We start from the raw sequence: 13,465 nt of genomic DNA on the forward strand, positions 1-13,465 counted from the left end.
AAACATATCCAGGTTTCCCTCATCTTTTAAAAACCCCATGGAAAGGACCCACATGAACAAAAATTTTTTATCAGCTCTTTTTGTGGTGGCAAAGAGTTGGAAATTGAGGGTATGCCCATCAGCTGGGTATATGGATGTAATGGAATACTATTGTGCTATAAGAAATGATGAGCAGGTGGACTTCAGAAAAACCTGGAAAGACTTATGTGAACTGATGCTGAGTGAAGTGAGCAGAACCAGGAGAACATTGTACATAGCAACAGCCACATTATTCAATGACTAACTTTGATAGACTTTTCTCGTCTTAGCAACAAGGATCTAAGATAACTCCAAAAGACTCATGATGGAAAATGCTGTCCACATCCAGAAAAAGAACTATGGAGTCTGAATGCAGATATTATTTGCTCTCTCTTTTTTATTTTTTTGTTTCTTCTTTCTTGTGCTTTCTCCCACTGGTTCTAATTCTTCTTTACAATATGACTAATGTGAAAATAGGTTTAATATGAAATTATCTGTTGAGCCCATATCAATTTACATGCCAACTTGAGCTAAAGGGAGGGGAAAGGTGGGGAGAAAATTTGGAACTCAAAATCTTATGGAAGTGAATGTTGAAAACTAAAAATAAATAAATAAATTTATTAAAATAAATAAAAACCCTCATATAACCTAACTGCTAAAGCTGCCATCCTATATCTCTCCTCCTTTTTACAGCAAGAATCCTAAAGAAAGCTATCTATTCTTCGTTGTTGCTGTCACCTACTTTTCGAGTAGAGAAATGACTAAGGCTGCAAAGGCATTGTGGGAAGTCAGCTCATTTGCATAGAATTATTTGTTTCAGAGGTTGAGAAGTTAAAACAAAAAAAAATAAACCAAATAACTGTCTGGACGCAATGGGAAGATTAAATAAAGACTTGATTTCATAACTGACAAAAACTTGGATTTTGTGAATTTTGTTTCCCAAGGAAAGGATGAGTCACTGACCACCAGAAGGCTCTGATTTGTGCCAGTAGTGAAGAACCCAGAAGAAGAGTTAAGATAATACAAGGAGCTGTTAAGAAGGCAGCAAGAACTGTGAGAAGAGCTAGCAAGAGCAGTCAGATGACAAGAAGGCTTCAATTGCCATATTTGGGAGGCTGCTGGTAGAAAGAAAAGAACTGTCCATGAAGAAAAGAAGAAAAGACTGGGATCCTTCTGATTAGAGGAGACCCTAACTCTGCTGAAGTTTCAGCCCTTCAACATCATCTATAGTTTGAGAGAGGAAAAGCATCTCAGAGGTTGCTTTCTGCTTGCACTCTCTAGTTTGAGGGGAAAATCAAAGGAGAAAACATAGGTTTTACAATTGTCTTGCTATATATATGTATTTGATCAAAATCTACAAATATTTGTAGAAAAAAAAAGTGCCCAGGACATAGTAGGTGCTTTATAAATGTTTATTTCTTCTTCTTCTTTTTTTTTTTTGTAAGCATCCCCTATTTAGAAAAGAGCTGGCTACGTTTGTATTGCCTAGAAAGACATCCAGAGGAGTTTTGCTATAAGCTCTGTCTTACTGAAACAAGGTTATGATAGCTAATTGAACAAAGCAGAATCCAGTTGAGTGAGGAGCTGGCTGGATTTCTTAACATTGCCCAGTGTGTCAACTTAATGATCTTTACAATTCTCTGTCTTTGGTGAATTGCTTGTTACTATAACAGTATGATACTTGCTCAGTTCCTTTTTAAGGGAGTAAAGAGAGCTTATCACTATTTCATCATTTCAGGGGTAGAAAGGGTAGAAAAGAAACTGATTTTCCCAGAAGGAGGGCAGTGAAGAGCAGAAGGGGAGCAGTTAGTAGAGAATCATCTTTGTGTGAAGCATATTATTACTTAAAAGACCAATGACATCAAGCCTTACTGATTGGAAATGTGAATTGTTCTTAGCACATAAGTTTTCTGCACTCCATTAATGTGTGTTCACTCTTCCCCATAGGGACTGCATGGATTGATGGGACAGTGTGACCCAGGTTTATATGTATACTGTAATGTTTTGATTAATCATTCATTTATTTGATTTTAAGTAACTTTATTATGATTCTTGTTAATACTCTTGCTTTTACCTAGTCATTAAATAAATTGTTCTGTGTTTAAGAGTTAATGCAATGGTGACAGATTTGGTGTTAATTAAAAGCACACTACTGGAAGCTGAGAAGCTGCAATAGTGAGTAGTGGGAGTATATCCTCCCCACCATATCAGTGTTACCTCTGGCCTATCAGAAAGTTTTTGAATTGCACCTGTATAGTGGTGGCCGTTCTCTGGAAAACTCAGACTAGCCAGTGGGAGGTCAGGTTGGGGTGAGTGAGTCAGTCCAAAGAGGGGAGGTAGACATACCTCATACCAGGGTGTACATAGTCTAGTCCCCTAATTTTATAGATGAAGAAACTGAGACCCAAAGACTTGACCAACATCACACAGGTAGCAAATAGAGGAACTAGACTTAAATCCAGGTTCTCTGACTTCAAACTCTATGTTGCACCATATCAAGTGAAAAGATCTCTTTAGAAAGAACCTTCCCCCACCTCAGTGTACTTTCATATATTTCAGTCTGCAAAATAAATTAAAATTGCATATAATTGTTTGGTAATACTTTATTAGCAGACAGCGAAATAGTCTGTACCAATGATACACAGTATTGTGTTTCTTTCACCCCTATCTCATGTGAAGAATTGGCCCTTCTCCAATTACCAGTAATTTTGCCAAGGCAAACCCTCTATGTGCACAAGTGATCCCATTCTATCCCATCCTCTCTGGTAGATTGTTCCCTCTATCATCCCTACTTTCTCATTTATCTCTCTCCCTAACTCCATTACTGAGTAACTTCTCATCCTTTGAAGTTCATGCTATTCATCTCTATAACCCAATCAAAATTCTGGTAGTTATTGTCTATAGACCTCCAGGTCATTCCCCTTCCTTCTCCAATAAATTCAGTACCTGGCTCAAAATTTTTCTGGCCTACTTAATTCATGCCCTTACATTAGGGAACTTCAAAATACTCATTGACTCTCCCTTAAACATACTAACCATTCAGTTCCTTAACCTACTCACTTCTCATGATTCACTCCTCAACCACCCCACCCCAACCACACACAAAAATGGTCATAATCTCGATTCTGCCATCACCCACCGATGTGCTACCTCGATGGTTAATAATTCTGAAATGCACTTATTCATTCATAATCTATTGGCTTTCCACCTCTTCCTCTGCCTTTCCTCACTTAACTCTACTATTCATCTACACCATGACCTCTAATCCCTTGACCTTTCAGTTCTTTCTCAGACCATCACCACTGCACTAGCCACTCTTTTCTCTTTTCTTCATATTGACCTCTTGGTGAACCAGTGCAACTCTATGTTGTCCTTTTCTTTTTAATTCCAAACTCCCTTATCATTTCAATGATTATGTCCTGCCAAGCGTCAGCCTTGGAGGACTCCCACCATTTACTGCTTTTACTCTTTTCTCATGTGTGCTGAATGAAGGTGGAAAAAAATCATTCAACTGTTCCATTTGGGTCCATTACAACTTTACATTATACAACCTCAGTTGGGCATTCATATAAAGTACATAGCAATTTAAGATCTGGAAAGTGCTTTATACGTATCATCTCATTTAATGTCCACAAAAATGTTGTCAGATAGGTATTATTATTTCCATTTTACTGATGAAAAAATCTAGACTAAGAGGTTAAGTGACTTGTCCATAGTTCCACAGCGAATAGATATCTCAGGTGAGATTTGAACTCAGGTGTCTATTGGAGTATCACCAATGGACTCTATCCATTGTAGCAGAGATTGTTGATTCAATTGTTTGTATAGCTTTACAGTAGAGGCTCTTTAGAAGAGAAATTATGTCTTCTAATTTTTTAAGGTATATGTAACATTTTACAAGGTAATATACCATCTGTATGACCATGGTCAAGGGACTCTGCCTTTCTGGACCTCAGTTTCTTCATCTGACAAGTGATGGGTTGGGGGCCTCTGAGGTCAATTTCAGCTTCTAAAGCTATGATCCTATGTTATCTGGTCTGACACATGGCTAAATGGGCAATGGGGCACAAAGCTCAATTTTCCTTCTGCTGTTCTGTTTTTTTTTTCTTAACCAAGATTTTAGTTGCATGGTGAAGGCAGCTGAAGGCTATAAATGAACATCTGGCCAAAAATTTGAGGAGGCCAAATAGTCCTTATTAGAAACATTTCTGAAATTATAAATTGACCTCATTAGGTATTTAAATTACCCAGGCTGGCCAATACCTTATATAGCTCTCCACTTTTCTCTACAGTTATACTAGAGATATATTTTGAAATATATACAATTTATCCCAGGAGGCATCTCCAAAAATAAAAAAAATTTTTGTAGCATTTAATTAGCTTTTTTCTCCATAAGTAGCAGATAGAAACTTTACTTGCATGCATTTTTTTTATTTTACAGAATATTATAAACATATGAACTACCACTGATGATAGCTAGCTCTTTGTAGCATTACTGAAACTCCTTTCTGCTCAGTTGGACTAACCAACAGAATACCTGAAGTTCTACTAATTAGAGAGGGATATGGCTGAGATAGAAAAATTTTCATTTCTTATCCAATTGATAAGAAATCCCTAGAATCTTTCTATGTCACAAGGAGATAGCTATTTTCTCTCCTGCTTCACTTGAACCCTCTTCTTCCCCTCCCCCTCAATACAATTTGCTGGAGGTAGCCAATGTTTAGCCTAGGTCTGCTTAGAGCTCGGAGGCAGTATTCATCTCAGTACCAAGATGGTTCAGGCATATTAATACTACTTCAGCCTTGAAAAGGGGAATACACTTGCTTGACAAAATTAGTTAAATAAATCCTCATGACTGTGTTACCTTGCCATCAGATAATTAGTCTGAGGTGAAAAATGTACTCTCCATCATTAGACTTCATTGGTTGTGATCACAATTTATACAATTATTAACAAAGTGTGCTGGTGCCATTTATTTATCAACAATAATTACCTTGCAAAAACTAACAAGATAATTTTTAGAGGCCTGTGAGATTACAGGACACAACCACAATATTGTCCAGAGTTATTAACAGTACCTCCCTGGAAAAATAGGTAAGACATGAATTCATTAAAATCATCAATGATAGATAACTCAGACATCACAGACTGCAGAGGACAAATGAGAGCTAATACAAATAGACCCAAAGAGATTAGAAAAATGAATAGGATGTAATAAAATGCATGCAACCTAGAAAATCAAGAGCAAAACACCCAGGGAAATCAAACAAAGAGATTAAACACCAAGGAGAAATGGTGTTTAGGGAGCATAATGCTGAAAATGAAGCTTGATAGTAAAGAGAAAATTAGAAAGGTAGTTGCAGAATGATATAAGAGCAGGGAGAAAAAAATGTAATTTCAGCTTAGGTTCTGTGATGCATCAAACTATGAAAGAGCTAGGTGACAATTTCTCTTTCTACAGCAATGATGATAGCACAGTAGGAGCCTCATCTTTTCAATTTTCTTTGTGGTTTTGGTAGGGGAAAATGAAAAAGTTAAGGGAGGATTTAGGCTAATTAAATCAATGAACGCATTATAAACATACCATTCCATGGCAACCTGAAAAATTAATGGCCTGATTAGTTTTCCAATTCTATGGAAAAAATGGAAGCATTATGATCCCAAAGAATTATAGCAGATTTGAATTTTGTCCTAGATAATCAGATAGAGTGGGATCCATTAGTACTACAAATCGTTGAAGATAGTCAACACCAAGATCAGGGATAGAGGAAGTAATAAAGAGAAAGAATATGAAATTGAGTAAAGGAAACTTTATCTTACCATGAGAAAATACTACTCAACAGTTTGGAACAGTGTTCCAAAGGAATGATGAAAGCTCTGTGAGGAGAAAGATTTGAACTAAAGAAACCACTCCCCATACACCCCTCAAAAGCCACTGTTTAAAAAAAAATCACAAGATTTACAACATGGGTGAGAAGGAAGAGAGAGCATATAGTAAACATTCCCCCCATCCTTTGACATATTGCCACAAATTAGATCGGGTTCTAAATACATTAGCTGAAATTATGCCTAGAAAATTTGGGTGGGTATGGTGTGAAGAAAAGTAGAGGAACTATCCAAGTGTCCCCAAAGCCTTAGGCCAGGCTCAGCTTGAGGCTCCTATTTTCACAGACTTGATCCTTGTAACAAGATATTTGGGGCACTAAATGGATTAAGGGTATTTCAGAAAGTTTAGCCCTCCCAGGGTAGAATTTCTGAACAGCAATGCAATAAATTGGTCTAGTTGACATGGTACAGTGGTAAAGTGGCTTGAACACAAATCATCACAGGATTTAGACATGGAATGAACCTCAGAGGCCATCCAGTTCAATCTCCGTATTTTGTAGATAAAGAAAGAGAGGGCCAGAAGGATGGTGTGACTTTCCCAAGGCCACATAGATAATAAATAGTTATGTCAGTATTTCTACCCAGGTCCTATGAATCAAAATCCAGTGCTCTTTCCAGCCCAATACACCCCACTCTTGCTATCCACATAAGGTGAGCTAAATTATATTCCAGTTCAGCTGAGTTGCCTCCTCTGGTTAGTTAGTTGCTTCTCACACTAAAGATAATTCAGTTTTGCATGTGCTAAGTATAAGATGTCTATGTGACATATAGTTTGAGATGTCTAATAGCCAGTTGGAGATATAAGCCTGGAAGTCAGGAGACTCAGGCTGGATAAAGCAAGAATCATCTACAAAGAAGTAATAATTGAATCCATGGGAACTGATAAAATCCACATGGCCTAACTTAGCAAAATAGATTGTTATGCCTTAGAAAATAGATGCAGGATCCTGAGAGGAAGAAACATAGGGCAGACAGTTTTGATGGGGACAACTTTGAAATCCAGAAAATTCCAAAGCATGGGATTTAAAAAGCAGATATAGGAGGGAGTATGTTAAAGAAGAGGAAAAATGTTAAGGAAGAACAGGACAGCACCAGCAACATTTTGTTGCTGAAATAACCACATCTATTCTAGACATTCCAGGGACAGACATTTGCTTTTTGTCTCTTGTCACATACCAGTAAAAGGAGTGGTGGTCCTGAAGATATTGCTGCTAGTTATATGATTGACTTCGGATAATATTGTCCTTTGAGGGAAGTGTCAAAAAAATCTAAGAGTTGGTGTTCTTCACTTATATTATTGACAAGAAAGAGAAGACAAATCAACCATACAACTAAAACAATCTAGAAAATCAACCCATTAATAACACTCAAAGGAGCACAGATAGAAAATTTGAAAACCAAAAGTAAGATAAAATTGAATACAGAAAGACTACAGAGCTGCCAAATAAAAACAAGACCTCTTCAAAAAGTAAAAATCAACAAATAGATACATTATTAGGTAATTTGATGAAGAAAAAAGGCAAGAATGTCAAATTATCACAAAGAAAAATGATCAGTGTGATTCAAACAAATAAAAAAAATCATCAGAGACAATTGGACCCAATTATATGCCAACAAACCCAAAAACTTAAATGAACATTTGCAAAATATTAAACAGTCAGTCAGTCAGTGAATGAGCACCTATTAAGTGTCTGTTAGGAGCCAAGCAATGTACTAGGTCCTGGGGATACAAAAAAAGGCAAAAGACAGTCCCTACTCTCATGAAGCTCATACTCTAAAGAGAAAACACCCAAACTAGCAAAACAGGAAACAGAGAAACTAAATAGGCATGGCTCTTAACTTCTTTCATCTATGGCTTCCTTATCTGTAGAATGAGGAGTTTAGAGTAGATAACTTTTAAAGTTCTTTTCTCCTCTCAGTCTACAGAGACATCTTTACAGATGAAAAGAGTATTATGAATGCAGAAAGTGCTCAAATATTTGAGGATTAGAGGAAAAGGAGAGTGGGAGAATTATCCTTCCCCAGAGGCATCACATGAGCAATGAAGGAGGCTGCTGTCACAAACATGAACTGTCCTGAAGATACTTTCATGCGTAGAACTGTTCTCATGGTTATATTTCATATGGAAGCCACCACAACGGTTAGGAATTGTTAACACTCAAATGCATTGGATCATAGATTTAGATCTGGAAGTGTCTTTAAAAGTCATCACATTCCACCCTTTTGCATTTCAGTTGAGAAATAGAGGCAAATGGAGTTTCGGTGACTTGCCTAAGGTCACACAGTAAGAGTCCAAAACAGCATTTGTATCTGTTTTCCTGACTTCTAAAATCTCTGTCTACGACATAGTGCTGCCTTTCTATTGGTTCTCATGAAATGGATGAATAAACAAATGAATGTGAAAAGCATTTATTTAGTACTCACTGTGTGCCAGGTACTGTAATAAGCTCTGGGGATACAAATACAAGCAACCAAGACAGCCCTTGCCCTCAAGGATCTTACATTCTTTTTCTTTTTTTTTTAATATAAATTTATTTTCAGTTTTCAATATTTACTTCCACAAGTTTTTGAGTTCCAAATTTTTACCCCATCTCACCCCTCCCCCACCCCAAGATGGCATGCATTCTGAATATCCCTTCCCCTAGTCTGCCCTCTCTTCTATCTCTTCCCCCCTTCTCTTATCCCCTTCCCCTTCTATTTTCCTGTAGGGCAGGATAGACTTCTGCACCCCATTTCCTGTATTTCTTATTTCCCAGTAGCATGTGAAAACATTTTTTTAAACATATGTTTTTAGAACTTTAGGTTTCAAATCTTCTCCCTTCCTCCCTCCCCACCCACCTCACTGAAAAGGCAAGCAACTCAATATAGGTTATACATGTGCAGTTATGCAAAACACTTCCATAGTAGACATGTTGTGAAAAACTAACTCTATTTCCCTTACTCCTATCCTGCCCTCCCATTTATTCTATTCTTTCTTTTGACCCTGTCCCTTCTCAGAAGTATTTCCTTCTGATTATCCCCTTTCCCAATCTGCCCTCCTCACTATCATCCCTCTGCTCTCTTGTCCCCTTCTCCCCCTATTTTCCTGTAGGGTAAGACAGATTTCCATACCCAATTGAATGTGTATGTTATTCCCTCCTTAAACCAAATCCTATGAGAATAAGATTCATTCATTCCCTCTCACCTTCCCCCATTTCCCCTCCACTGTAAGAGACTTTTCTTTTCTTTTTTTTTTGTGAGATAATTTACCCCATTCTACCTCTCCCTTTCTTCTTCTCCAAATATAATTCTCCCTCATCCCTTAATTTTATTCTCCAGATATGACCCCTTAATCTTCAACTCACCCTGTGCCCTCTATCTATCTATCTATCTATCTATCTATCTATCTATCTATCTATCTATCCATCTATCTGCCTATACATACATATAATTTTTTTCCTCCAACTACCCTAATACTGACAAAGGTCTCATGAGTTATAAATATCATCTTTCCATGCAGGAATGTAAACAGTTCAATCTTAATAAATCTCTTATGATTTTTCTTTCCTATTTACCTCTTCATGTTCCACTTGAGTCCTGTATTTGAAAGTCAAATTTTCTATTCAGCTCTGGTCTTTTCATCAGGAATGCTTGAAAGTCCTCTATTTCACTGAATGACCATTTTTTCCCCTGAAGGATTATACTCAGTTTTGCTGGGTAGGTGATTCTTGGTTGTAATCCTATCTCCTTTGCCCTCCAGAATATTGTATTCCATGCCCTGCGGTCCTTTAATGTAGAAGCTGCTAAATCTTGTGTTATCCTGATTGTGTTTCCACAGTGTTTGAATTGTTTCTTTCTGGCTGCTTGCAATATTTTCTCCTTGACCTGGGAACTCTGGAATTTGGCTATAATATTCCTAGGAGTTTTCCTTTGGGGATCTCTTTCAGAAGGAGATTGGTGGATTCTTTCAATTTCTATTTTGCCCTCTGCTTCTAATATATCAGGGCAGTTTTCCTTGATAATTTCTTGAAAGAGGATGTCTAAGCTCTTTTTTTGATCATGGCTTTCAGGTAGTCCAATAATTTTAAAATTCTCTCTCCTGGATGTATTTACCAAGTCAGTTGTTTTTCAATGAGATATTTCACATTGTTTTCTAATTTTTCATTCTTTTGGATTTGTTTTACAGTATCTTGATTTCTCATAAAGTCACTAGCTTCCAATTGCTCTATTCTAATTTTTAAGGAAGTATTTTCTTCAGTAATCTTTTGGACTTCTTTTTCCATTTGGCCAATTTTTCTTTTTAGGGCATTCTTCTCCTCATTGGCTTTTTGGACCTCTTTTGCCATTTGGGTTAGGCTATTTTTTGAGGTGTTATTTTCTTCAGTATTTTTTGGGGACTCCTTTAGCAAGCTGTTGACTTGTTTTTCATGATTTTCTTGCATCACTCTCATTTCTCTTCCCAGTTTTTCCTCTACTTCCCTTACTTGCTGCTCAAAATCCCTTTTGAGCTCTTCCAAGGCCTGGGATTGATTCATATTTTTCTTGGAGGCTTTGGATGTAGGAGCTCTGACTTTGTTGTCTTCTTCTGTTTGTATATTTTGATCTTCTTTGTCACCAAAGTAAGATAATAAAGTCTGACTCTTTTTGTACTGCTTGCTCATGATCCCGGCCAATTACTTGAGTTTTAAACTCTTTGTTGAGGTAAGAGTCTGCTTCCAATGTGGAGAAGTATCTTACATTCCAATAGAGGAAGAAAGCATACATAGCTGAAGTTTGAAGGGGAGAGAAAGGGATGATGGAGACACTCAGAAATTGGCATGCTGAGCCTTGTACCAGGACTAAATGAGGTGAAAGCTCACCAAAGACAGCCCAAGATCACAAAGGGTTGGAATGAAATTTCCAGATGCAGGAAGAGGAAGGTGGAACTTGGGCAGCATGACATGGAGAGCTTGCAGTTATGAGCAATTAGCTCTGGAATGGTTATAAGCAACTAATAATAATAGTTATATAGCACCTACTAAGTGCCAGATGCTGTGATAAATGTTTTATAAATGTCATTTGATTTGATCCTCACAACAACCATGGGATATAGATGTTATGATTGTGCCCATTTTAGAGATGAGGAGACTGAGGCAGACAGAAGTAAAGTGACTTCCCAGAATGATGTAGCTCATAAGTGTCTGAGACTGGATTTGATGTCAGGTTTTTTTTTTACTACAGACCCATGGCTCTATCTATCATGCCACCTAGCCTATAAATAAATGTGTATTTCATTTGTTCCTTCCTTCCTGTGTTTTTGTTGGGAGGGCAAGGCAATTGGGGTCAAGTGACTTGCCCAGAGTCACACAGCTAGTAAGTGTTATGTATCTGAGGCCAGATTTGAACTCAGGTCCTTTTGACTCAGGGGTCAGTGCTCTATTCACTGCACAACCTAGGTGCCCCATCTTCCTGCCTTCTGAATAGGGGAAATTGAAAGTTCATATCAATCAAGGTCTCTACTCTCATGGAGCTTATAGTCTGTTAAGGTGATAAGGCACACAAATAGATAACTACAATATACAATATAATATATTAAATCCAGAAGATCCATGGGAGGAAGTTATTATTAATCAGTGGAATTAGATGGTTTCCTGAAAGAAGTGATACCTGAATTGTATTTTAAAGGATGGGTAGAAATTCACTTAGTGAGTCAAAGATCACAGGTCCAGAACTGGAAGGAAATTTGGAGGCCAGGTAGCACAAAACCCCTCACTTTACAGATGAGAAAACTGGGGTCCAGAGAAGTGACATAATTTGCCTTTAGTCATACAAGTATTTAGTGTCATAGGCAGGATTTGCAACTGGAAATTTAGAATTCTTGGACTCCAAATCCAGTGTACTTTCTTCTACTTTATGAAGAAATGGAGGTAGGATATTTTAGGCAAAAAGAATAATATGAACAGTTTTCATAGAAGTGGTAAAACAGAGTGTAGTCAAAGAAAAAAATCTAGTCTCATTTGACTGTAGTATAGATTATTTGTAAAGGGGTACCATGAGGCAAGCCTGGAAAAGGAAATCAGTGCTATGTGTGCATTAGATTAAGGAATTGAAACATGGATGGCAATAGAGAGCCTTGGAGGACTTCTGAGGAAAGGAGTTAGATAAACAGACGTTTGTATATGAAGGATTATTTTGGTAGCACTATGAAGGGTAAGCTTATATTTGTTCATTGAATAATGGAGAATTATTATAGGTCCTGAGTGTAGGAGGTACAAAATGAAAATATTCTGTTAAGAAAATTAGTTTGATATTGTTCTATAAGAAATGGTGAGTAGGCAGATTCCAGAAAAACCTGGAAAGACTTGTATGAACTGATGCTGAATGAAGTGAGCAGAACCAGGAGAACATTGTCATAGTAGCCAGCAACATTGTATGATGACTAATTTTGTTAGACTTAGCCCTTCTGAGATATTCAGTCATCTAAGACGGTTCTGAAAGACTCATGATGGAAAATGCTATCCACATACAGAAAAAGAACTATGGACTCTGAATGCAGATCAAAGAATACCATTTTCTCCTTTTTTGTTGTTGTTTTTTGTTTTTTCTTTTTCATGATTTTCCCCTTTTGTTCTGAGTCTTCTTTTACAACATGACTAATGTGGAAATAAGTTTAATATGATCATACATATATAGCCTATATCAGATTGCATGCCATCTTGAGGAGGGGGGAGTGAAGGGAGGGGAGAAATTTAGAACTCAAAATCTAATAAAATGAATGTTGAAAACTAAAAATACATACTATATTTGTAAAAAAGAAAATTAGTTTGATATCAATGTATAGGATGAACAGTGGTAAAGGAAAGAGAAAATAAAGATAGGAAGATCAATGAGAAGGCTATTGGAGTGGTTCGAAGAAGAGTTGGTGAGAATCTGGATTTGAGTGATGGCATAGGGAATGAAGAGGAAAGGACAAATTAAATAACTCTTGAGAAGGCTGAATACACAAGACCTGGTGATAGGTTTGATATAGGAAATAGGAAAAATAAAAGATGGCATAGAGGTTTGAAGCATGGTTTACTATCAATATAGTAGTGCCATTGACATAAAATAAAAATCGAGAGGGAAGTTTGATTTAAGAGAAAAGATGATGAGTCAATTTTGACCAATTTAGAATTGGTATGCTATGTTAGCAGACATCAGCCTTCATCAAGGAGGGAGAAAAAATATGATGACTATTTTGCTGAATATGATGGGATTTTTTAAACATGAAAGCGCAGTTATCACTTGTCAAAAGTGACTTGTACTCCAAAGAAGTTGGGAAAAGGCACAATAAGTGTTTAAATGTCACTAGTTTTATTATTACTATTAGAGTTCAGTTATCACAAATTTTATGCTATGCTCTTTTGGACTGATTCAAAATAAGCCCAAACCTGCTGTGATGCCAAGTGAAGAGAGTAACATTTATTTCTAATACACAAACTAATGATTGAGAACAGAGTTTCCTTTGTTTAGAAATTACCCAGTGAAACATAACAATAATGCTTTATAGACATAGGAAGCAATAAGTATGAAAACATTGAAAATGAGGTAACTGAGGGACAGC

This window comes from Phascolarctos cinereus, unplaced genomic scaffold, assembly GCF_003287225.1.
Source record: "Phascolarctos cinereus isolate Bilbo 61053 unplaced genomic scaffold, phaCin_HiC Scaffold_5;HRSCAF=322, whole genome shotgun sequence".
Taxonomy (NCBI): domain Eukaryota; kingdom Metazoa; phylum Chordata; class Mammalia; order Diprotodontia; family Phascolarctidae; genus Phascolarctos; species Phascolarctos cinereus.